Source organism: Protopterus annectens, chromosome 9.part0 (assembly GCF_019279795.1).
Source record: "Protopterus annectens isolate FY-2018-M chromosome 9.part0, PAN1.0, whole genome shotgun sequence".
In the NCBI taxonomy this organism is placed as follows: domain Eukaryota; kingdom Metazoa; phylum Chordata; order Ceratodontiformes; family Protopteridae; genus Protopterus; species Protopterus annectens.
In genome coordinates, this window is record NC_056743.1 from 598,911,561 (window position 1) to 598,936,320 (window position 24,760).

Here is a 24,760-nt window from a genome sequence, read left to right on the forward strand (position 1 = left end):
CACCTTCCCGAGTAGTGGAAACGATGACCTCAAGTGCTCTAAAAGTAAAGACGTGTATCCCCACATCGTGTCACATGCTTGGCCAGGGCATTATTATTTTTATCGACGTTTCGTCGATGACCTTTTTCTGCTATGGAGTGGAAGTACTAATGACTTGGATATGTTTCATCAGAAGATGAATAATTTAACTCATTGTTTGAAATTTACTATGAATTGGGCCTCTTCATGTATTGAATATTTAGACCTATATATTGAAAAATTAGGAAATGATCTCATCAATACAGGTGTTTTTCGGAAACCATGTTATCGAAACTCTCTCTTATTCAGATCTAGTGTGCATCCTGGGTATATTTTTAGGAATTTAATTAGATGCCAAGCTGTACGGACATCTAGATTGAATCCCTCAGATGAGTGTTTTTCTGAAGAAATGGAAAAATTAAAAAAACAGACTTTGTCAGAGGGTACAGGGAGAAAGAGATTCTCAGTAATTTGCATGATGTTCCTACTCTACGTGAAGGTATAGTGGCACCTTATTTCAGTCCAATAAAGGAGAAATGTACACAGTAGTAACTTGGATAGTTGCACTCTGGTCAAGGTCCCTTTGTTTTATACCTTAGACAATAGACAGTTAAAATATTTACGAACTCCAGCAAGTGAAACAACAATATAAGCAATTCCAGATGCAGAGACCAATCCAATGCAACAGACCACAGCTCGGACAACGGAATAAAAGCTGTTGATTTTTTGTAAAAACAAACGTGAACAGAGCTCCAACAAGAAACAGTTAACTCTGGTTAAGCGCTTTCATCTGCAATTCGGCAGACTTCCTCAGAACCAAGAATACATGTTTAATTAACCTATTTAAAAACATTTTGGCGCCAAAATTCAATAATACACTTAGAGCTATAAACATATCCTAAATAAACACTGTGTTGTGAGGATAGTATATGCATTAATCACTTCACAAAGACACAAACTGCCAAATAAATCAGAACAATACAAACCTAAGATAGGTAAAGGTATCTATTGGTACATAATAAATAACATGAGAAACTAGATCCGTATTTTAAATACAAAAAGATATTAAAATGCTATAAAGTGCAAATAGAACAGTTGCATTAAAAAATATATATGTATGTATATGTATAAAGTTGCAGAAAACCGTATATATAACTGAGATATAAATATATATATATATATAATTAATAATTAAATCCTCCTGAATGTAATAATGATAAAATAATAAAATGCTAGTAAAAAACCTCAATCTAATACTTGTACAGTCTAATAAATAGTGAATTTGATAGTAAATAATTAAATATGTTGATATGTGATGCATAAGTAAATAAATAGATTGTTTAATAAGCTATTATATAAATATGTATCAATAAATATCTCATTATATATATAATACCCATATAAAATGTAAAGTGCATGGTGCGGGTCAATCCAGCAGCAAGAAAGGTTTGATGCTTATAAAATCATTTAATCCAGGGCTGGTTGTGGCGTCACATAAAATCTGCCACCTACTTTCCAACATGGCCAAATGTGCTTTCCAATTACCTCCACTAATAGAGACATCAGTTTGATCTATAATATTGAATACAAAAGTATGAGTGGGGCCTTTTTCAGAAATGTGTTTGCTAAGTGCATTGTTATTGTCTTTCCTTTTTATCTTGTAAAAATGTTCATATATCCTGGTTTTAAACTTCCTTTCGGTCTTCCCTATATAGTATGCCGAACAAGATGTGCAGGTTGCTAGGTAAACAACACTCTGTGTGTTGCAATTAATGAAGTGATTAATGCATATACTATCCTCACAACACAGTGTTTATTTAGGATATGTTTATAGCTCTTTAAGTGTATTATTGAATTTTGGCGCCAAAATGTTTTTAAATAGGTTAATTAAACATGTATTCTTGGTTCTGAGGAAGTCTGCCGAATTGCAGATGAAAGCGCTTAACCAGAGTTAACTGTTTCTTGTTGGAGCTCTGTTCACGTTTGTTTTTACAATAAATCAACAGTTAAAATATTTAGTAAGAATTGGTCCATTTTACAAGTGGGCGAAGATATTAAAAAGATAGTTGGTGAACAACCTCGCTTTCTGTATATGAATAGAAAGAACTTGAAGAGACTTTTATGTTACCAGCACAACACAAGGGAATACAATAATAGAGGTGTATGAACCCTTGTGGGGAGATTAATTTCTGCAGTTATATTAACACTTCTGAAAAAGTTTTTCATCCTGATCTTCACAAGGAATTTATATTGCGTGCTGATGCCACATGCAAAACTTCCAACTCAGTATATTTAGCTGAATGCCAAGTTTGCCAGTTTTTTTACATTGGCAAAACTAATAGAGCATTCAGGGATAGGATCAGGGAACATGTCTATCATATCAGAAAACATTCTGATCATAATGCCCTGGCCAAGCATGTGACACTATGTGGGGATACACGTCTTTACTTTTTGAGCACTTGCGGTCATCGTTTCCACTACTCGGGAAGGTGACATCAGGATTTATACAGAGTATAGAGAAAATAATTGTATAATTATACTTGGAGCGGATAGAGGCAGTGGGCTGAATGAAAGGGCTTCAATCAAACCCTTACTGAAAAAGTGCAGGAATATTAAGTAATGCAAGTTAATATGAACTTGCATACTTTTTTATACATATATCTTTAAACATGTGTTTTTTATGCATTTTATATGCATATGTACAATTTATTCATATATATAATTTATATTTATTTTGTACTCATAAGGCTTGAAAGTATTTTTTTTTCTGTTATGTATAAGAAGGTTTTACTTTGCTATATGTGAATATTTTAGTTTGTTCTGATGTTGCTTTAAATAGAACCAATTAGATTATTTTTGTGATTGGTCTAAAGTATTTGAATGTCTATAAGAATTGGGATTACTTGAAATGTGTTTTGATCTGAAGAAGCTATTTAGCGAAAGCGTTCATCAATTTATATCTGTAATAAACATCTTTTTTACATTTTCTACTTGTGGACTGTCTGGTTGCTTCGTTATAGCAGTTACATTTTGAACATTTAAAAATGTAATCATTTTTAAACTGCTTTAAAGTTTGCAAGGCTAGTCACTCATTTTTTTGTCAAATTGTACATCTTTTTTTGCTTCAGAAAATTACCACATGCATGAAAAAATCTTATACAAAACCTTCTGAAATAAGGAAATGGCAGTTATATTCAAACAGGAACAAATTTGCTTTCCAACAAAAAGATAGATAATTGTAACTTACCGTATCCAGTAGTATAACCTCCCCCCTCAACACCAGTATCATTTTCAAATACATTAAAAGTTCAGGATAAATTTCATATACAGATATATTCATTAAGTCATCGTCAATTTCATCATTTGTATCATTTACATCATCTATAATATTAACTCTGTCCAAATGTTTCTTTAATTTCCTATCAAAATGTACACGCAGTAATAATTTTTTGCAAAAACTTTTTAATTCAAAAAATAGGTCAGCAAATGAGGAAATAGATATAAGCTTTACTACCTTTAATTAACACATCCCTCATCTCATCAGAAAGACTCAAATTAAATTATGTGCATTTCTATTCCATTGTACTCACTAATGTCATTTAATAACACAAGTTCATCATTTGTAACAATTCTTTCCCTTTCCACAATTCGTCGCTTGAAAGGAGCGACCATTGCCAGGTTCTACTGTCTGTTGGGCATTAACAGCTTCAACTGTTTTTTTTACCATCATGCTCACCAGAAGATGTTGACGAACTACGATGCTTCTGACCTTTGACCTGCTACGTGAGGAGTCGCACTACTATCCTCAATCTTTTATATCACGTAGCAGTTTATTCCTCTTAAGTTGGGTAATCTCACCCACCAACTTTCTAATTTTTTCATGAATATAACCCATTTACACCTGATAGCAGGAATCGGCAACCAGCTGATCCTGCAAGTGCAAAATCTGTTTTTAACTTTTCATTTGTTCTCCTATTATGTTTGATCAAAGTACAAAGCCAGACAATTGTGCATTGCAAAGAAACCTGCTTCCATTCCTCAAACAGGTCATTTTCATCCTCAGCAAAACTTGTAGCAGGCAAACGATCAGCACGTAAAGCCCTAGGGGTTAGATTTAAACTAACATACTTCTCAAGTAGGTGAGTGTCAAGGAATAACACTGCTTCTTTGGCCATAAGCTTCTGAGAATATATGTTTAAAGCATACTTATTTAAAATGTATTTAGAATATATTTATATGATGTTCTTCGTGTTTCACTGTTGCAGTCATTACATTTGGGTAATCTGTATAAATATAAACACAACCACTCTGTAGCCAAATTCCTACAACCCGGATAGAAACTGTTTTATTCAAGCCTTTAAAATGTCCAAGTATAAAAATATCCAATATAATCCAAATAGGTCAAGCGCTTTCGTCATCAGACTTCATCAGAACATTTTACCATTGCTTTCTTACAGTTTTATACAAGAAGCTGTCTCCATTAACCAACAATAAATAGTTCTTAACGTGAAAGTGCCTAGGTATAATAACATTCAAACTACAAAATGTACCTTAAAAAAGAGAAAATATGTGCAAATGTAACTTTTCCTAAAAGGGAGTAAAAAATTGAAGAAAGAATTATAAAATATTTATAAGTACAAGCTTTTAAAGTTTAGATGCCCTAAACTTTAGTTCAGGTTTAATACTTATATGTTCATTAATACCTGGGGCTTCAGTAGCATTTAATTTAAATTGCCACCTTGCCTCTGCCCTAAGCAATTTGTTGGTCCAATCCCCACCCCTAACTACTTCAAGGATACCGAATTGAAAAGAATGTGATGGGTTCATACTAATATGCTTAAAAAGTGCATTGTTCTCATCCTTTTTTTAATGCTATAACAGTGTTCATAAATCCTTCTGTTCAGTCTCCTTTCCATCTTCCCCACATAAAAATATCCACAGTCTTTACATATGGCAAGGTAAACCAAACCTGTTGTACATGAACCTGTAGCGAAAAAAAACTCAATTCCAAAAGGTCCCAATTTTACCTTGGGGGTATCATTAATGTACCTACAATAGTCACATGCCCCACACTTAGTTGTCCCTTTCATATTTCTTTTATTGATTGGATGTGGATTTTCCAATAAATGTTTTAGATTACTGTTAGTCTTATATGTGAAAAAAGGTTTACTACCAATAACAGTCAATAAATCTTTGTTCCCTTTAAACATGGTCCAGTTGTTTTTAATGATGTTTTTAACTCTGGCAGGAGTTTCACCATGAGCTAACACCATTGCCTGTGAAAAATCTTTTCCACCCTCCTGGACTTGGTCTACTGTGACTTCTTTAGCCCCAATTAATGGTTTAAACCTAGAACCCTATTCACTGGTGACCTGGTCCCTAATTTGAGAAACAAATTCAATAGGGTATCCCTTAGCTGTAAACATGCCCAATAGTCGTTGGGTTTCAATTTCTACCAACCGAAAATTAGAACACATTCTAACAATCCTAACCATTTAGCCCTTGACAGTATTTCTCTTTACAAATAAAGGGTGACTACTTGTAAATTCTAAGTAGTCGTTAGAAAAGGTGGACTTCCTATATACACAGGATTGAAAACTGTTAGTATTTGAATCTTTAATCAGGTTCAAATCTAAATAATCTGCTTGTCACCACTAATACCTGTAAATTTAAAGTAATCACAAATCCCATTGAGATATTCCAGAATTTTTTCATGTATCCCCCCTTTTTCCATAATATAAATAGGTCTAAAAACCTCGAGTAAAGAAACCAAGACACTCTAAAGGGTGTTTCTAGTCAAATGGTGGTCTCCCAATGGTACATGACAAGGTTGGCAAAAATGGGCGCACAACTATTGCCCATTGCCATACCTTTTACTTGTCTGTAAAATTTTCCACCAAAATTAAAGTTATTTTTCAAAATTAACTCCATAAGTTCCATTATAAAATTAATCATAATGTTACTCAAATTGGTTTTTGCCACCAGAACTTCCTGGAATAATTCTAAACTCTGATTGTGTGGTATAGAGGTAAATAAATCTACCACATCAACTGTGGAGAAACACACATCGCTGTCATAGTAGTCATTTTTGACCCTCCTTAAAAAATCCCAGGAATCCATTACAATGTGGTCAGTAGGGGGTCAAAGCTTTTCTGACCATCCGGTCAACAAATACTCCCAATGGGTACCTGATACTATTATGACCTGAAATAATAAGTCTATAAGGGGGGTTGGATAAATCTTTGTGTCTTCGGAATCCCAAAGGCTATTGGAATGGTAGGAAACTCAATATTTAAAAAAAGTTACATTTGCACATATTTTCTCTCTTTTAAGGTACATTTTATTGTTTGAATGTTATTCTACCTAGGCACTTTCACTTTAAGAGCTAATTATTGTTGATTAATGGAGACAGCTTCTTGTATAAAACTGTAAGAAAGCAATGGTAAAATGTTCTGATAAAGTCTGATGACGAAAGCGCTTGACCTATTTGGATTATATTGGATATTTTTATACATGGACATTTTAAAGGTTTGAATAAAACAGTTTCTATCCGGATTGTGGGAATTTGGCTACAAAGTGGTTGTTTTTATATTTATTAGTGGCGTTTTCCACTCTTGCACCCTGTTTTTGTTCTTGGTTAGTTACTTTGGGTGTGTTGTAGCCTCCTAGACCTGGTGCTGGTTATGGAAGAAAACGGTCTTTCTCCAGTTTTTGAGGAGGAGCTGGGCTGTCTACCCTTTCCTTGCAGACAGCAGATGGAGGGTAACAGTGAAAACTTGTTTCAACTTATTGTTAATCTCACTAACAAAGTTTCCGAACTCCAGGAAGCGGTGTTTAAAATTCAAAACCCTCTTTGTTCTGGCACGGAGGGTAGAAACGGAATCCAACAGGGGAACCTAAGAGAAACTGTACTTCCGGTTTCTCGTAACACAAGTCACCAGGGTTCCTGTAGTTTTCAAAACTGTTTGTAATCACCGGTTGATCCTGACCCAATGGCAACGAAAACAACAAGTCAAGGAACTAATTTTATTCACGACCGCCTGAGGGACTGGTCTAAGAAGGATTATGGTATTTTTGCGAATAATTCCAGCAATGAAACGGACAATACTGATGCAAGGTTAGTGACTTTAGAACTTAAACTACACAAAGTGCGAGGACTGCAATGTGACAACGCCTGTTTAAAAGAATGTATTTCTAAGGGAAAAGTACCGAAAGGTCTTCGGGTATTTAGGTTTCCAAATGGCATTAAAAAAGGTGAAACTGAATGTGATGAACTGCTTCAGATGTTCGATAGACATGGCATCGAACTTATGGACTTTATTTTGAAAGTTAATAACAAAAGAATTAATGAATTGTTAAGAGATAGATGAACACAATAATCTGATTTTGAATGATGTAAATTTCAACAAATATTCCTTTAGGTATAATGCATTTTTTGACAAAGTTGAGAATGAAGTTGGTGTGAATATAGAAAGGAAGAAGAAGAAATTATTAAGGGATGAACATGAATACAAGCATGATATGGCATACCCACTTCCTAAAGCTTACACAGAGGGTTTTGGGGGTAGTAGTAATTTTCAGAACCAAGTACTAACTTCTAACAAAAGTGGTACCAACAATAGACAGACTGGTAATGAAAATTCCTTTGATTCTGAATACCCCCCTACTCAGGAGATCTGAAAGACTACAAAACAAAAAACATTTTAGGCCTGACAATAATACTTTTTTTGGACCCAAGGGCGAAGGAGGGATGAGGTACAATTACAGGAACCAACCCACCCGGAGGAAGAACAGTTACAAGTAGTTCATAGTGAATCTAGAGATCCTAATTATGAGAGTATTACCATCCATAGTGACGGTTTAGTTTTTTCTTAGAGGATTTAATATTTACAATTATGCAGGGGTAGAGATTTGTAAGGATTTATTCCACTTATTAATGAAAGGTATGACATTTGTACCTTCAGTTAAGGAAGATGAGTAATACCTTAACTGAATTAAAAATTTTTGTAAGGAAATTGAACCTAAAGTTTTTGTATAAGGACAAAACAGAGATATCCTACAAAGGGAAAACAAATATTAGGAAGAAAAGCTGTTATAACCCACCCCTGCTTCCTATTTTTAGTTCTTTTGAAAATGTTTGTTCACAGGAAATGTACTTGGGCGTTAAATGAACATAGGCTTAAGACTTTTAACCTTTCCAAGACTGAGAAGGTTTTGTTAGATAAACTAAGGGGTGAAGTTAATTTAAGGTTCATGAAGCCGGACAAAGGTGGGGGGGGGGTATGGTTATAGTAAATTCTGAAGATTATAGCAACAAGATTATCTGTATGTTAAATGATGAAACCAAATATGAATGTGTCTCAAGGAATGATTAATATTTCTCTTAGGAAAATTAAACTAATGTTAGAAGACTCATTGTACCAGGGGGCTATTGATGAAGAAGTTTTTAACTTTTTGAATATTGAGTTTCCTACCATTCCAATAGCCTTTGGGATTCCGAAGACACACAAAGGTTTATCCAACCCCCCCCTTACAGACTTATTATTTCAGGTCATAATAGTATCACATACCCATTGGGAGTATATGTCAGAAAAGCTTTGACCCCCTATTGACCACATTTTAACTGATTCCTGGGATTTTTTAAGGAGGGTCAAAAATGACTACTATGACAGCGATGTGCGTTTCTCCACAGTTGATGTGGTAGATTTATTTACCTCTATACCACACAATGAGGGTTTAGAATTATTCCAGGAAGTTCTGGTGGCAAAAACCAATTTGAGTAACATTATGATTAATTTTATAATGGAACTTATGGAGTTAATTTTGAAAAATAACTTTTTTAGTTTTGGTGGAGAATTTTACAGACAAGTAAAAGGTGTGGCAATGGGCAATAGTTGTGCGCCCATTTTTGCCAACCTTGTCATGTACCGTTGGGAGACCACCTTTTGACTAGAAACACCCTTTAAGGAGTCTTGGTTTCTTTACTTGAGGTTTTTAGACCTATTTATATTATGGAAAAGGGGGGGATACATGAAAAATTTCTGGAATATCTCAATGGGATTTGTGATTACTTTAAATTTACAGGTATTAGTGGTGACAAGCGGATTAATTATTTAGATGTGAACCATATTAAAGATTCAAATACTAACCGTTTTCAATCCTGTGTATATAGGAAGTCCACCTTTTCTAACGACTACTTAGAATTTACAAGTAGTCACCCTTTATTTGTAAAGAGAAATATTGTCAAGGGCCAAATGGTTAGGATTGTTAGAATGTGTTCTAATTTTCGGTTGGTAGAAATTGAAACCTAGCGACTACTGGACATGTTTACAGCTAGGGGATACCCTATTGAATTTGTTTCTCAAATTAAGGACCAGGTCACCAGTGAATGGGGTTCTAGGTTTAAACCATTGCTCAGGGCTACAGAAGTCACAGTAGACCAATTCCAGGAGGGTGGAAAAGATTTTTCACAGGCAATGGTGTTAACTCATTGTGAAACTTCTGCCAGAGTTAAAAACGTTATTAAAAACAACTGAACCATGTTTAAAGGGAACAAAGATTTATTGACGGTTATTGGTAGTGAACCTTTCTTCACATATAAGATTAACAGTAATCTAAAACATTTATTGGAAAATCCACATCCGATCAATAAAAGAAATATGAAAGGGACAACTAAGTGTGGGGCCTGTGACTATTGTAGGTACATTAATGATACCCCCAAGGTAAAATTGGGACCTTTTGGAATTGAGTTTTTTTTCGCTACAGGTTCATGTACAACAACAGGTTTGGTTTACCTTGCCATATGTAAAGACTCTGGATATTTTTATGTGGGGAAGATGGAAAGGAGACTGAACAGAAGGATTTATGAACACTGTTATAGCATTACAATAAAGGATGAGAACAATGCACTTTTTAAGCATATTAGTATGAACCCATCACATTCTTTTCAATTCGGTATCCTCGAAGTAGTTAGTAAGAATATTAGGGGTGGGGATTGGACCAACAAATTGCTTAGGGCAGAGGCAAGGTGGCAATTTAAATTAAATGCTACTGAAGCCCCAGATATTAATGAACATATAAGTATTACCTGAACTAAAGTTTAGGGCATCTAAACTTTAAAAGCTTGTACTTACAAATATTTTATAATTCTTTCTTCAATTTTTTACTTCCTTTTAAGAAACGTTACATTTGCACATATTTTTTCTTTTTTAAGGTACATTTTATTGTTTGAATGTTATTATACCTAGGCACTTTCACTTTAAGAACTAATTATTGTTGATTAATGGAGACAGCTTCTTGTATAAAACTGTAAGAAAGCAATGGTAAAATGTTCTGATGAAATCTGATGACGAAAGCGCTCGACCTGTTTGGATTATATTGGATATTTTTATACTTGGACATTTTAAAGGTTTGAATAAAACAGTTTCTATCCGGGTTGTAGGAATTTGGCTACAGAGTGGTTGTTTTTATATTTATTAGTGGCGTTTTCCACTCTTGCACCCTGTTTTTGTTCTTGGTGTTTGCATTTGGGTAATCTGCTTGCAGATTGTCCTCAGTCGGCCTGATTAACAAAGTCTTGGGTCCTGCGTTGGTTGCTGTCCCTTCTTCCTTGACGTCAGGAGTATAAAACATGCAGCTGACGCCATTACATCAGTCTTTCTTGCCGTGCAGTGCCCGACGCAGAAGCAGTTCGCAAGTGCCGGTCGGCCGACTCCTGAAATTTTCATTTTCGAATTTCAGAAGCGAAGTCTTCAACTAAAAGCTAAGTATACCCCATTGGGGAAACTTTTTCTTGCTCCTTTCCAATGTCAGTAAAAGTTAAAAATTGCATTACTTGTGGAAAGCAAATACCTCATAAAGATTTTCATTCATACTATATTCCTTGCCTAGGCCCTGACCATGACGTACCTTGCTGTTAGTTTTGTGCTTTATTTAATCAGTGCACTCTCCGTCATCTGTATATTTTTGCCTCTAAATATTTTGGTTCTCTGTTTAATTGTCCAGAAATGTCGTTTAGCCATCTGACTACCACGATTCCGAAAAAATGCAAAGATGAAGACAGAGGCCGCCGAGGTCCAAAACTGCCAACGACACTTCTCCTAAACCAGTCGCCAGTTCGCCGGTACTCAGTGAGGCGCTTTCGCAGCCCCTGATACCCGCTACTTCTGATTTGCAGGCCTCTATTGAGACTCATTCCAAGTCCAGTCCGCCGCGAGATACTTCAGCTATGGAACCCGCGGATGTCTCTACCTTGGATGGGTCCGGAGCCACTGTGCAGGCACCGGCTTCTGAGGGTGTATTCAGGCCTACAGACTTGCGTATTAAATCGCCGTCTCCTTCATTCCTAAGGCCTAAATCTCGTTCCATGTCTAAAAGTCTGACGCTCAGGCATCTATGCCTAAAAAACAAATGATAAAAATGGCTGAAGAACTAATACCTCTAATCAGGGGTAGCCAACTCCCCCCCCCCCCCTCCCTCTGAGGCCTAGGGCTGAGCTTGATTATGACTTTTCTGATCAGGATTCTGTTTTTTTCTGACTCTTCTGATGGACCTGGATTTGTCCTTACTTACTTATGATTTTTCTTCTGCAGAAGACTCCATTCCCTCTGCTTTCCCTCCTGAGGATTTTTCTTTTGGGGAAACCTTACATACTCCAAGGGAGCATTTTCACTGGGAAAGCCAGGAATTTTCTGATTCAAAAAAGCGGCTTAGGGATTTTCTTCTCCTACCTCAACATAGGCCTTGAGCTATTCCTCCTGTACTAGACGTTGATGCTTTCTCGGAATCCAGTTTGGCCCCTGATTCCCTGCCTCCTGCTCCCAGTAAACCTGACAAATAGTACAGGGTCCCTGGGTCACACAAGTTCCTTTTCAAAAATCCTATTGCAGATCCAGAGACTATTTCACAGGGGCCCAAGGGCATTAAGGCTTCTACTGCTAAAAATCCTACTCATTCTGATAGAGACTCCAGGGCGCTGGATAGATGGGGTAAAAGGGTTTATACTGCAGCAACCTTGGCAATTAGAGCTTTAAACTGCCAATTTCATATGTTAAAATATCAGCAACATGTTATTGGACTGCTTAAACAGAAAATGATGTTGATTCCTGACTGTGTGGAAAATAGACTTACAGGATTTAATGCATTCTGCTGAACAAGTTGGAAAACATACTTTGCAATATGGTTTTGATTCTTTAGAGGCCTCTTGCAGGGCTGCTGGTACTGGGTCTGTGGTTAGAAGGCATTCTTGGCTTAAGGAGCAATCTTTGCCTGATCATGTTAAAGCTAAATTGTTGGATGCTCCTTTAAATCAGGACTGCCTGTTTGGCAACAAGGCTGAAGAAGTTCTTAAAAAGATGGAAGATAAAGATAAGTCTATGCAAACTGTTAAAGATTTTTTACAAGTTCAGCCTCCTAGATTTAGTAGGCACTGGCCTTTTAAGAATTGGTCCTTTCCAGCCCCTTCCAGGTCTTCTCAAGCCAAACCCAGACACAGCAAAACCCCCAGATTTCAGTCCCAGGGGACTCTCAGAACTAAGCAGTGGGGGGCCTCCACTTCCAAGTCTGGGCATAACAAGACACCCCCCCTATGGCAAACTGTCTCAATGATTTCCTTTTAAAATTTCCAAGCACTTAACTTCTGACTGCCCCTTTGGGTGGGGGTGGGGGGGGGGTTCCCTTCATGCAGAAAACTGGGAACTCATTACCCAGGACAAATGGGTTTTAAATGTAGTGTCCCAGGGATACAGATTTCACTTCCACATGTTCCCAATGCCAAGTGGGTGGCCGGACCTACCCACAAATCAGTGGGCAGAGGCTCAAAAACAAGTACTTTCTCTCTTAAGCATGGGGGCTATTCAACTGGTACCAGAAGAGGAAAAGGGGCAAGGTTTCTATTCCAAATTTTTTTCTGGTACCCAGAAAAGACTAATCATGGCGTCCAGTCCTGGACCTGTCTACTCTAAACACCTTTCTGGAGACTCCAAAATTCAAGATGCTGTGACTCTTCACCAATTACTTCCTATGCTAGACAAAGATGCCTGGTTGGCAACACTATATTTAAAAGAAGCATACCTGCACATCCCAATCAGGCAATCTTGCAGAAGATACCTACACTTCAAAGCAGGCTACACGCACTATCAGTTCTTTGGACTGCCCTTTGGCTTATCTACTGCGCCCAGGGTATTCACAAAGTGCCTAAATCCAGTTATTGCATTTTGCAGGCAAAGAAGTATTCAAATAATACCCATATCTGGACGATTGTCTAATTCAGGCAGAAAGCCAGGACATACTTTTGAATCATCTGTTTGTAAAAAGGGTTCTAACTTGTCTGAGGTACACCATAAACGAAAAGAAATCACAACTGGTACCCTGTCAACAAATTACATTCCTGGGAGCAAGCTTGAATACAACTTCCCAGATAGCTTACCTCATGCCAGAAAAGCAAATTCATTTGACAACCTACTTCAAACAAGTGGCCACAAAATCCCTGCTATCTGCAAGACAAATACTGCAAGCCTTGGGGTTCATGGCCTCCTGCATTCTTCTAATTCCATATGCAAGACTGCATATGAAGAAACTACAGTGGTATCTAAAAAGCCTATGGTGTCCGCATTCTCACAGCCTAGAAACAATGATTCCTGTCATACCTTGCCTCCGCCTAGAGTTCCTTTGGTGGGCAGAGGCCTGCCACCAAAATAAGGGACTACCTTTCACACCACCCCCTGCCGCCCAAACCCTAACAACAAATGCATCAGACTATGCATGGGGGGATCACCTGGCAGGGAAGTGCATTCAGGGCAAATGGAACCCAAGTCAAATGCACCAGCATATCAATCAAAAAGAAATAGCTGTACAGAATGCTCTGACAGCCTTCAAGGACTAAATTAGTCCAGGACAACTAATGGCAAAGACGGACAACTCCATGGTTATGTGGTACATAAACAAGCAGGGGGGTACACATTCTTACCCCCTTCGCAGACTAGCCATGGCATTGTGGAACACAGTGTTAAGCTACCAAGTGCACTTACGAGCTCAATTCCTGTCAGGAAAATTAAGTACACTGGCAGACAGACTACGCAGAAACCTCATGGACCCACATGAGTTTAAACTAGAACCAAAGATTTTCAACATATTGACAAGCGAATGGGGGAGCCCAGATACAAACCTGTTTGCCTCCCCCCAGAACTACCAATTTGACAAATTTTGCACAAGGATTCCCCACAAACAAGCCTGGAAAGTGGATGCTCTGTCCTTCATTGGATGATTTTTATTGCTCCAGACTGGCCGTGTACCCCCTCCTGCCTAGTGTGTCATGGTTATCTCCATGGCACCTGACTCAAATTCCTTCCCTGCTGTCTCAGCAGGAGAGCCAGATTCTGCACCCTCAGCTTCCAACACTGAACCTTGCAGCCTGGCTAATTACTTAAACTCTCTCCCTTACCATCCCTCAGCAAACCTGTGGTGGATGTCATTTTAGAGGAAAGGAGGCCTAGTACTAGAAAATCTTATGCTGAAAAATGGAAAAGATTCTGTGCCTGGAACCAATTTCAAGGGATGAGCACAGCAGCGCCCAATTTACTTCAGATTTTACAATACTTAACTGAGATGCTACTGAGATGCTTCACAAGGGCCTGTCTTTTTCCTCCATTAAAATCCATGCCTCAGCCATTTCAGCTCATTATAACAAAACCTCCCCTCTTCTCTCATCAACTGGTCAAGCAGTACCTCAGAGGGGCCAAAAATTTGAGACCACCCAGGAGAGCTCCAACCCCAGCCTGGGACCTTAACTTTGCATTGGAGAAACTCACTCTACCTCCTTTTGAGCCAGCTGCTACTGCAGACTTAAAATGTCTTTCTTGGAAAACAGCTTTCCTTTCAGCAGTCACTTCAGCTAGAAGGGTATCTGAATTACAGGCACTTATGGCAGTGGAGCCTTTCAGCATCTTTCATGCGGACAGGGTGTCACTCAGAACAAATCCATCCTTCATGCCCAAGGTGGTATCCACTGTGGCTCTTAATCAGTCCATTCATTTGCCAACCTTCTTTCCCAATCCATAGAACAAAGGGGAACGGATTCTGCATTCCTTGGATGTGCACAGACAACTTAGATTCTACTTGGACAGGACTAAACCTCAAAGAAAATCTGAACCACTGCTGGTAGCATTTGCTGCAGTGGTAGAGGGGAAGGCTATTTCAAAACAAACCATTTCTAAATGGATAAGCCATTGCATTCAGTTCTGCTATAAGCACCATGGAAAACCTATCCCCCAGGAGATCATACCTCACTCCACTAGGGCCGCATCTACTTCTATAGCCTTTTTCAGAGGTGTTCCTACCAGGGGCATCCTAGAAGCTGCTACCTGGAGTTCTGTACATACTTTCACCAAGCATTATCATTTGCCAATTTTCTCTAAATCCAGAGCTGGCTTTGCCACTGCAGTCTTGCAGGGCCTTCTAGGTGGCCCTAATGCTCTCTAAACTCCTCCTCCCAACCATAGCTTTGGGACTCTACCTAAATATAATGACTGCAACAGTGAAACACGAAGAACATAGTTCAGTTGTATAAACTTACCATAAATGTAGATGTTCGAGTGTATTCACTGTTGCAGTCCTGGTTACCCTCCCTCCTGCCCCCTAACTTCTTTTGGCTGTACCTCTACTTTCCTTTACTATGCTTAAAAGCCTTTTTGGTGTATTTGCTTTTTTGTTGGAGGTTTACCCGTGTGTTTTTATGTTTAATTGCTCCCCATTAGGGGGGGGCACCTGACATCTGGGGCAAGAAAAACTGATGTAATGGTGTCGGCTGCATGTTTTATACCCCTGGCAACCTGACGTCATGGAAGAAGGGAAGCAACCTGACGCAGGACCCAAGACTTTGTTAATCAGTCGACTGAGGGCAACCTGCAAGCAGATTACCCAAATGTAATGACTGCAACAGTGAAAACACTCTAACATCTACATTTATGGCAAGTGTACACAACTGTACTTTTTGTATAAGAAGATGATGCCTTTAAATCATTTATTGAATAATTGGATCCTGTTAATAGCTGCTTGACTGAGTATAAATCTTAGTTTAAATTAAATTACTTTGATCCGTGAAGGCGAATTGCCGAGGTACCAGATCATTGTAACTGAATAAAGTGAAGGTGCTGGTGCTGAATTTGTGTTAGCACTTCTACCTGTTGAAGTTCCCAGTCTAATACGATATTGAGGGAGGGGTTATGATTGCCACATCAAAGTGCATCCCAGGTGATACCTCAAAACTCTCCAGGTGGTCATCCAGCACTTAGTCCCAGTCCAGAGCATCACAGTAACCCATATTTTCAATGTGTAACAGCAGTCCATCTGCATGATGCCCAGGGTATGGTTACATATGACAACATTGCAGTGGGTGCTCTCTCTGAGGCGATGGCAGCAGTAACAGCTCATGTCAGAGAATCCTCAATGCATGTTAATGCATTAAATGTCTAAAATGGATTCACACCTCCCAGTGTTATATTACAAGCCATTCCAAACTTCCCTACCTTGCTACCTCGCTCACCACATATGTCTGTCCAAAAGGGGTTAAAGCTTTCACTGCCAAAAATCCTGTTCCCTCGGATAGGGATTCCAGAGCTCTGGGCAGATGGGGGAAAAATGTTTACACTTCTGCTACTTTAGCTGTAAGAGCTTTAAACTGTCAGTTTCACATGCTTAAATATCAGCAGTATCTCATGTCATTGTTAAAGCAGAAAATAGTTACAAATATAGAAGGTCCTGACTGTAACGAAATGCAGGATTTATTGCATGCAGTTGAACAAGTGGGAAAGCATATTCTGCAATGTGGTTTTGATTCATTAGAGGCTTCTTGTAGAGATGCAGTTACAGTCTGTTATTCGAAGACATTCTTGGTTGAAAGAACAAAGTTTACCTGACCATGTTAAAATGAAATTATTGGATGCTCCACTACAGCATGATACTTTAGTGTTAAGGCAGAAGAGGTTTTAAAGAAAATGGAGGATAAAGCAAAGTCAATGCAAACTGTGAAAGATTTCTTACAGGTTCAACCACCTAGATTTAGCAGGAACTGGCCTTCAAGAAATTGGTCCTTTCCAGTGTCAGACAGGCCACAGAGGCAAATACAGACGCCCAAGAGGCAGATCTCAGCCCCAAGGCTCCTACAGACCTAAACAGTGGGGTGCTTCAGCCCCCAAAGGGGGAGAAGACAAATCACAACCTTATAGGAAACAGTCACAATGACTTCCCACTACAGATACCAAGCTCTTACCATTTGACAGCACCCCTAGGGGGAAAGCTAGCACTTTTCTCAAAAAATTGGCACAAGATCACCCAAGACCAATGGGTGTAGAATATAGTTTCTCAAGGGTACAGGTTCCACTTCCACACGGTTCCAAAACCAAAAGGTATGCCAAACCTGCCACCAAACCCATGGGCAGAGGCACAAAAACAGATTGCAGCTCTTATGGATATGGGAGTTATTCAAAATGTTCCACAAGAAGAACAGGGCCAAGGATTTTACTCCAAGACTTTTCCTAGTACCCAGAAAGGACAAAGCATGGAGACCAATACTGGACCTATCAATCCTAAATACTTTCCTGGATGTTCCAAAATTCAAAATGTTAACACTACAACAACTCTTACCCATGCTGGGCAAAGAGGCTTAGCTAGTTACTTTGGATCTCAAGGTGGCATACCTGCACATCACAATCAGACAATCATGCAGAAGATACCTCAGATTTATAGCAGGCTCAATGCATTATCAATTCTCTGCCCTGCCCTTTGGCTTATCTACTGCGCCCAGGGTCTTCACAAAATGCCTGGCACCAGTAACTGTATTTTGCAGACAAAAAGGAATTCAAGTATATCCCTACTTGGACAACTGCCTTATTCAAGCAGAGAGCAAGGATATTCTTCTAAAGCACCTGGAGTTTGTAAAAAGATTACTAATTTGCCTAGGGTACACGGTAAACGAAAATAAATCAAAACTAGTGCCCTCTCAAGAGATGATATTCCTGAGTGCAAGCTTAAATACAACTACCCAGATGGCTTATCTCACGCCAGACGAACAAAGGCAACTGACTCATTACTTTCAAATGATGGCAACAAAGACCCAGCTCCCTGCAAGAAAAATTCTGCATGCCCTGGGTTACATGGCATCTTGCATTCTACTAATTCCATATGCCAAACTGCATATGAGGAAACTACAATGGTATCTAAAAAGTGTTTGGACTCAGCATTGTCACAGTCTAGAGACAATCATAGCCTTGATTCCCTGCCTACAACAGGAGTTTCGATGGTGGTCCCAGGCCTGTCACCACAACAAGGGACAGCCTTTCACCTTACCTGCAGCCAGGCAGACAATACCAACGGATGCATCGGATTACGCCTGGGGAGCACATATGGCAGGAAAATGTATTCAGGGCACGTGGCCCAAGGAACAAATGCATCTTCACATCAATCAGAAAGAGATGCTAGCTGTGCAGAATGCCCTGACAGCCTTCAAGGACCTAATACATCCAGGACAATTATTAATAAAGACGGACAATACCATAGTTATGTGGTACATAAACAAGCAAGGGGGCACACATTCCTACCCCCTATGCAGACAAGCCATGACTTTGTGGAACACAGCACTGACTTACCAAGTACATCTGTAAGCACAATTCCTGCCAGGAACAAAAAATACACTGGCAGACGAACTAAGCAGAAATCTCATGGATAGTCACGAATGGAAGCTAAATCCACAAGTGTTCAACATGATAAGGGAATGGGGATGCCCAGACATAGATCTGTTTCCCTCCCCTCACAACTGCCAATTACAGAAATTTTGCACAAGGACTTCTCACTCTCAAGCATGGAAAGTGGATGCTCTATCTTTCAACTGGAAAAACCTGACAGTCTATGCCTTCCCTCCGATGCCTCTTCTCACCAAGGTGCTTCTAAAAGTCAGACAAGAGAGGCCAAAAATGATCCTGATTGCACCAGACTGGCCATGCCAGCACTGGTACCCAATCCTAAAGATTTTGTCCCAAGGCCCACCTTGGCCTCTACCTCAAATCCCTCATTTTCTGACGCAGCAAAACAATCAGATTCTGCACAGTCAACTCAGAACCTTAAACCTGGCAGCATGGCAGATAATGTAGCCACTCAGACTGTACCTCTCTCTAAAGCTGTTATGGATGTAATTTTGGAAGCCAGGAGACCCAGCACTAGGAAATCTTATGCAGAAAACTGGAAGAGATTCTGTGCTTTGGAACCAGGCACACAAGGGCTCTACCCACTGGTCCCTAATATGCCTCAGATTTTACAATACCTGCTGTCTTTTTCTTCTATTAAAATCCATGCCTCTGCCATTTCAGAAAATTTGTTTTAGAAAAACAAACACTACCTCCTTTTGAACTAGCCAGCACAGCTGCTCTAAAATTCTTGTCATGAAAAACTGCTCTGCTCCTAGCAATAACTTCTGCAAGAAGAGTTTCAGAATTACAGGCATTGATGGCTGTGGAACCTTTCCTCATTTTTCACCAGGACAGGGTTTCTCTAAGGACGAACCCAACATTCATGCCAAAAGTGGTCTCCAACATGGCCTTAAACCAAACTATTCATTTGCCTACTTTCTACCCAAATCCCCAGAATAAAGGGGAAAGACTTCTGCACTCTTTGGATATACACAGACTGCTACATTTTTACTTGGACAAAACAAAGGGTTTCAGAAAAACTGAGCAACTGTTTGTAGCATATGCTGCAGGATCACAAGGAAAACCTATTACAAAGCAGACAGTCTCCAAATGGATAGGACACTGCATCCGCTTCTGTTATGCACAACATGGCAAATCTGTCCCTAAGGGCATTAGGCCTCATTCTACCAGAGCAGCAGCCACTTCAGCAGCTTTCCTCAGAGGGGTACCAACCAAAGACGACATAGAAGCTGCAACCTGGAGCTCTGTGCACACTTTTACCAAGCACTACCACCTACCTCTCTACTCCAAATCCAGAGCAGGCTTTGCCCCTGCAGTTCTGCAGGGCTTGTTGGCCTCGCCAAATCCAATCTAGACCCAGCCACCCTACCTCAGCTTTGGGATTCTACACAAGTGTAATGACTGCAACGGTGAAATACAATGAACACAGTACAGTTATGTACCTACCATAAATGTAGATGTTCGAGTGTATTCACTGTTGCAGTCCTGGTTACCCACCCACCATCCCCCTCTTTGCTGGGACTATTCTGTACTTCTCAACTATATACAACCTATGTGGTGTATTTGCTTTTAGAAGAAGAAAATGTTTAGTGATATATGCATGGTTTTGGCATATTTATATCTTTACAGCCTTCATATCTGGGGGCACCTGACATCTGGGGAAAGAAAAACTGAAGAAAATGGCGTCGATTGCAACTTTTATACCCCTGGCGCACTGACGTCAGGGAAGAGGCGACAGCAACAGATGCCGGACCAAGACTTTGGAACTTGGGCCGACTGCGGGTTGCCTGCCAGCAGGATAACCCAAGTGTAATGACTGCAACAGTGAATACACTCGAACATCTACATTTATGGTAGGTACACAACTGTACTTTTGAGGTTCCATCAGTACGCAGTTAGAAGAAAACTCGGGTGTCAAACCATTGTAAAGCATGTGCTCTTTAGTCCTACTTCTTAGTGAAGATGGACACATTTGTTGCACATTTAGCATGAAGCTAATTGCATAACTTTGTTTTTTTTTTTTGTATAAGTTTGTCAGAATTCTTCAGTGGGTCTCTCTTGATCATGTTATCTTGTGTACCTTTATCTCTGAAATACTTTCTAGACTGAGTCTTCTTGAAAAGGCTAGGATCTACCTCCACAGTATCCTGTGCACATCTACTAACAAGGTTGGTGAAGTTCTCCTTTCGACAAACATGGAGAGAAAAGTGCGTATGTAGAAGCTTTGTTTTTCCACTTCCCTGTTCTGCCACCCACCTATAATTTTTGCTGAGCTTTGCTTATTCTCCCTCCCTTTTTTCCCCCCATTGTGTTACACTTAAACTGTTTTGACTTTTTTTTTTTTACTACCTAGTCTGTTCTTTTTGCAGTCTGACCCTGGTGGCCTTTCCTGCATTCTTTTGCTTTAATGGATAGTGTTTTGTCTTCCTCTGTCTAGTTTTTTTTTTTTCATTTAAATGCTGTTTGCGGTCCATTCATCTTCAATGTGCCACCTTATTGTAAACCAGAGTCCCTTTTGATTTTCTTGTCTTCAGATTCTTGCTAAGTATCTTAACTTTAGTTTTCTCCTTATGGGTTTACCATGCCACTGTTATACCCTTTTTGTTATAGCATATCAATTTCTTCACTGTTTTGCAGTGACTATACTGTATGGAGGACACAGGTTCCCATTTGGCTGTCCACTTCAAGTTCAGTTGTCCACCATTTCAAAATACTAAGTCCAAGACTTTTGGTCTGGTAGATTATTCATTACCTCAGTGATGGCGAACCTGTGGCATGCGTGTCAATGGTGACAGCATGACATTTTGGGTCATCCGCCAGTGTTCACCAACACCCAAGTTACCAAACAAACTGAATGAAAAAATACAAGAGATATGTGACCCTGCACTTATCTAATAAAACTCAGCAACAAAAAAGTCACTAATTGCTAAATCAAATGCAGTTTGTTGCATATTTTTTCAGTTCAGTTCAAAATTGCTATTACAAGTAGGGTAATTTTTTGGTGCACTATTTTAAGCCCGATTATCAGTGTGCATATCGTTTTCCCTATTGTAAGTCACTGCTTTTTCTTTTAGTTGTATAAATACATAGCACATATGATTGGGCTGTTTTAAATAAATGTATATGTAAAACATTGTTTCTCTCTTGTTTGGTGGGGGGGGGGTGACATGCCAGTAGAGTCGCAATAGGTATTTTCTGAATTTTTGACACACTGAGCCCAAACGGTTTCCTATCACTGCACTACCTTGAAACAGAGCCTCTTGTTTACATGGATCTTCCTGTAGATTCTCAGTCTTCTTTGCCACGACACTGCACTGCACAGATTGCTAGTTTTAGGATGTTGCTACAAAGAAAGCACGCGTGTCTCATCCTGAAAGATGGCACACTCGCTTTAGGATTAAGATTGTATTTGACCAAGGTGCTTTTCAGCTTTGTTTTTTTACACCATTTATTCACTTAGAGTAGATTGTGTAATTTCAGTCAGAGAACCGGTGGATATGACTACAGTGGATAAACGGTTCATATCCCTTGAATAGTAAGTTAACTACTTTATGCCTGCAGTTTTAGTAGAATGTTTTCTGTCCATTGCCATTCAGATAACCAGAGTTTGCATCCTTTTCTTTCAGCACTTATCTGCTATTGTGAGATGGAGACAACATATGTGCTGGAGGCTTTGACATGTTTTTACCTTTCAGTGTTGGTCATCTGTCATAGTGCAATTTAGTCAAAAACGTGCTGTTTACGGCTTGACTTTGAAGACAATAGGAGCAATTTCCAGAAAAAAGTATGTTGTTTTGGAACATCTTCAAATAGAACTAAAAAGCAACTCATATTCTGTCATCTCATTACCCTTGAATAAACTATACCAGTATTTTAGTTGAACGTTTATAGTGATTTGTTTTTTTTTCCTGAATGAGGTAAGGAGGAGAGGGGAGCTTCCACAACTGGCTAGGTGAAATGCTTTCAGTGCATGTGTTTTATTTTGTCTGATAGAATTTGCAGTTACCTTTGCTAACACATTTTTAATGCTCTTTATAGGTATGTGAAAAAATTAAAAAAAAAATGGATTGAGGCTGAGGAAATGTCACGTGCAGTAAGAAGATATATGAAGACAAGTATATGTTATGTTGCAAACTATGGATTTTTTAACAAAATGTATGATGTAAATAAAAGAAAATGTATTTTGAATTTTTTTTTTTTTTTTTGTTACAAATTTGGGGTACGTTAGTACTTTGGCATCTCTTGCCCACCTGGCTTTTTTGAGCTTTGGTGTGTCTTATGTGGATTTATGTATTTGAATGAAAATAAATGATAATCTGGCTTCTTAGGTGATGACCCCATATTGGAATGCATTTGTCTCACCAGAAAGTAGCCATATATGCTTACCTCTGTTGGTAGCAATAGCTGATGTTCATCATATTGATCACTGCAGCAGTAGCCCTAGCTATATACGAGGTGTGTTTTGCTAAGGCTTGTACAGCCACCTGGCTTCTAAAGCTTAAAGGTACCTTTCATACATTCAAAACATTAACCATCTTGAGCAGAGCTGAAGAAAGTGGTTCGGTGTCAAGTCTTTCAGAGGTTTCCTTCCACAGAAGTGTTCTTGCACGTTTTCAAGGGTTGACAGTCGACAAATACTATTCCATTTCTGAACAGTTAAGTTCACTTCAGGGAAAAAACTTCCACTTTTTAATTAATGACAGGAAGTTAACTTTTTCTGTGAAAATAATTTTAAGCATGGAAAAGTGTTTTATGGACTTACGTTTTTAAACAGGAGTGCTACTTTTTACTTTTGTTTGTTAAATAAAATATTAAGCCTATTTTTTCCCTGGTAAAGTTGCACTTTTTACTTTTGAGGACTGGACTCCGTGTTCAAAGTGTTTTTCTTTGTGTTTGTAGAAAAATACTTTTTTTCTTGCCTATTTCACGGACTATTGCATCAAGCATCCCCAGGAATCTGGCATCTTTTTCAGCTTTTCCATGGAACAACCTACAAATTCCTTGGTTCTTCCTTCCTCCAGCCATTATAAAAAAAAAATGGCAACCAGCCTTTACCATTTCAAAAAGACTACTACAGTGCCTCATCCACAGATGAGTGACTCTGATGTGGCCATTTCTGGTCCTCTGAGCATTCAACTTATTCCCAGGTTCCTTGTGTAATGCCTACAACCACCATGAGCTGGGATTTGGACATGTCCACTGACGTTTGGCAGACAATAGAGAACCACTCAGCCTCAGAAAAAGAATCAGGAAATATCTCTGCCTAGCCTGACTGGAATGCCTTTCAAATGTTGGTCTGCTTCAGAAATTCCTGTCAAAAAGAAGCAAAAAGTTAAGACATATGTCTTCTCTTGTCTTAGTTGCTTCAGACAGAAGTGCTGTTTTGGACTTGGTCCATAATTTGATTTAGGGTATTGACCTTTCCAGTTCTGCTGTTTCTGGTAAAAGACAAAGGTTTTCTTTTATGTTCAGTGGAGGTTCAGGATTTTGAACTGTGAAATGCTTTTTTGTGGATGATAAATGCTTTCTCCCCTCAGGATTCTGAGGAAGGTGTGCCTTCTGACAATCCCTTGGAAGGATTTTGTTTTTATGAAACAATTTCCAGAATAAATAAGTTGTTTTAATGGGAACGTAATGATCTTGGTGTCTCTTAAAAATATTATGATTTACTGCAACTGGAATTTTCCGGACGTATTGCAGTTCCTCCTGTTCTACCAGGATTTGAGGTTGTATTTATTACAGCCTTCAACTTGCTTGACAGCCCACCCCGCTGCCCTCAAGAGGACAGATTTATATTCGGTTCCCCAGTCTAGCAAGTTTTTAAATTCTCTCCCCAGATCAGAATCAGCGGTAATTCCAGGAGCTGTTAAACATTTGCTTAATTCGTGTCACTCCCCTTCTGACAAGAATGGGAAACCTTTTGAATGATGTGGGGTGAAAAGTGTATTCTTCTGCAATACTTACATATTTTTTAGAAGTCTCTGTTGTCAAGCTTTTATATTAGTTTGCTTACCTTTTTTAAGAATATCTTCTTCGGCTGCTCC

General features: G+C 38.9%; 1 protein-coding gene across 1 annotated transcript in view; it reads left to right on the forward strand.

The window, feature by feature from the left end:
- CDCA2 (cell division cycle associated 2) overlaps positions 1–22,904 on the forward strand; it is a 1,716,206-nt gene extending 1,693,302 nt beyond the window's left edge. Inside the window, exon 13 of the mRNA XM_044083154.1 lies at positions 22,755–22,904. The gene's annotated coding sequence lies outside the window, so the exon portion shown is untranslated. The remainder of the gene's footprint in view (positions 1–22,754) is intronic.
- The last annotated feature ends 1,856 nt before the right edge of the window (positions 22,905–24,760 follow it).